At 40.1% G+C, this 2,616-nt stretch overlaps 1 pseudogene; it reads right to left on the reverse strand.

Moving 5' to 3' along the window:
• Positions 1 to 2,284: 2,284 nt before the first annotated feature.
• On the reverse strand, positions 2,285 to 2,403 carry LOC145395995 (5S ribosomal RNA; annotated as a pseudogene).
• Positions 2,404 to 2,616: the final 213 nt, after the last annotated feature.

Consider the following 2,616-nt stretch of genomic DNA (forward strand, 5'->3'; position numbering starts at 1 on the left):
AGGTTAAGAGGGGAGAGGTGGTGCTCAACAGAGCGAAAGTTAGATGAAAGGCCGCGAATGTTGCAGAAATGAAGAAGAAGAGAGTCAGACAGTGGTTCCAGGCACCTCGAGTCGTCACCGGGAGAGGGGCAGATGGCGGGGGCATTTATGGTCCCCCCCCCTGGGGACTCCGAGGCTTGATTAGTAGACGCCATTTTTGTTGATTTTTTAATAGGAAGTGTAGTGTGTACTGTGCATGTAGTTTGGTGAAGATAGTTAGAGAAATTTGTACCGGAGAGCATGCTGGCCTACTCTCTGTGTAACTGAGACACTGAAAAAGTTCAGCAAAGGGGGATGGTCAGGAACTAGTCCTGAGGGCTGATGAAACGGGAGCTCCAGCTTTCCCTGTCATCAGCTTTCCATCCACCTCGGGAGTACTGCCCTGCTCGACTGGTGCTACAGTCTACTCATTCCTGTAAAGATACAATTAGGTAAGAACAATTAGGTAAGAACACACACACACACACACACACACACACTCACTCACTCTCTCTCTCTCTCTCTCTCTCAAGAACACACACACACACACACTCACTCACTCTCTCTCTCTCTCTAAGAAATAATATTTTCCTACCAGAGATGTCTTACAAATTTAGAAAAAGAGGCTTATTATATACAGTCCAACCTCGTCTAACATGGGATTTTCTAGCGCGGTTTTCATTTAACACATTACAAATTTGTGTAAAGTAAAAACATATTTAACACGGTGAAATACACTCGTAATGCGATTTTTAGTGCTGTCCCCTCCCCATATCTTCCTCTTTGCCTACGTGTCCCATTTTCTCCTCGTACAAGGTAAATATAAATGTTCTCATACAAGGTAAATATAAAATGACCCAGTTTGTTCATATTATTCTCTGAATCATATTAATGTATGTAGGATGTTAAAACTACAAAATATTATTTACAAATTAAATTTGCTTTCATACTATTCTTTGAACCATATTATTGATTACAAGATGTTAAAAAACAAAACAAAACACACGCAAGGGGGAAAAAATAGGACTTTAACAAAGGTTGCAGACTGAAATAGGGGTACCATTGTGGAAACAATTAACCACGTTAGGAGAGGTCTGACTGTGCTTAAGGTTTTTGAGAACTACTTCCCCACAGATGTGAAGTACAGTATTTGTGGTGAAGTATTTCCCAGTGGTTTTGATGTGGAGTATTTTTTTACTTTTATATTTTACAATATTAGGTTCACATATAATACTCAAGATATATGAATGTTATAAAATTTTTAAAAAGGCCTTAAACTGTATCGTACTACTAGATATAAGTTTTTGTTATTGAATGGTAGAGGTGCCATTCATCCACTCACTTGATGTAGTGTTGCTTGCATCAGGTGGCTCTAAACCGAGTGACAAGCCAAATGGCTTCATGCAACACAGGATTATTCAACACTTATGAGAGCCTTGTGTGCTTGCTATCATTATAATGACCTCTCACCCAAAAAACTTGTATTGAGATTCATCAGGCTGGTGTTGTTGCATAAGCCCAGTCAGTGTGAAATGTCCCTGCAGGGTCATCCCATGCAGTGAACTCATGTTCCCTTATGGCAGACAGCGCCCCACAACAGTCTACTGTGGAGGTTTGGCTCCTGCGTGGATGCTAAATTTGGATATCCTACACAGTTATATAACTTATAGGGGTCTTGTGCACACCTGGTTATATCCTTACCACCCAGTACACTATTGTATATTAATACAAATTTAGCATCCATGCAGGAGCCATACCTCCACTGTATACCCTATTGTGGGGCATTGTCTGACATATGGGAACATGAGTTCACTGCATGGGATGACCCTGCAGGGACATTTCTTGCCTGCAGTAGATGGTTCAGATGCTTATGCAACAACAGCCTGATGGATTTAAATACAAGTTTTTTTTGTGGTGAGAGGTCATTATAATGACAGCAAGCATACAAGGCTCTCACAAGTGCTGACTAGTGATACTGTATTTCCAAAGTTGGAGTTAATTTTGAACAAGTTAGTATTTTGTTGGAAATGAAATAAAGTGGGTGTTGCCCTAAAAAAAAAAAACAATGCATTTTTTTGTTGTTTTTTCATTATTCGTTTTCTGTAAGGAAGGTTGTTATTTCAAAGTCTGTGTGGAAGGCTTTTTTCATTTATCATTCATTCATTGCCAGACGCCATGTATCCCAAACGGGGTGGCCAACGGCTGAGTTAATTGTTTTACAGGGAGGGGCACTAATCCTCCACCAACCCCACTTGACACGTAGGGATGCCAACAGCATCCGGTGTTCCCAGGTGGTCACCCATCCACGTACTAACCAGACCCAACGTTGCTTAACTTCGCTGATCGGACGGGAAGCGGTGTACTCAACGTGGTAAGGCTTTTTGATTATTAAAACTACTGTGCAAATTATGACAAAAATCTATGTTTACATTTTATATAAAAATATATGAAACAAACAAAACTGCTTAAAATTTATTCCCAGATTATTACTGTGAAGTTGTATATAAACACTATTATGTATTTTGCTGAGATTGAAGCCCTCTCATGTGACTTCAGAAATGGACTCCTATGGGAGATGTATGCTGATGATTTAGTGTT

This window comes from Coenobita brevimanus, chromosome 33, assembly GCF_032717465.1.
Source record: "Coenobita brevimanus isolate Jiangsu-jjx chromosome 33, ASM3271746v2, whole genome shotgun sequence".
Taxonomy (NCBI): Eukaryota; Metazoa; Arthropoda; class Malacostraca; order Decapoda; family Coenobitidae; genus Coenobita; species Coenobita brevimanus.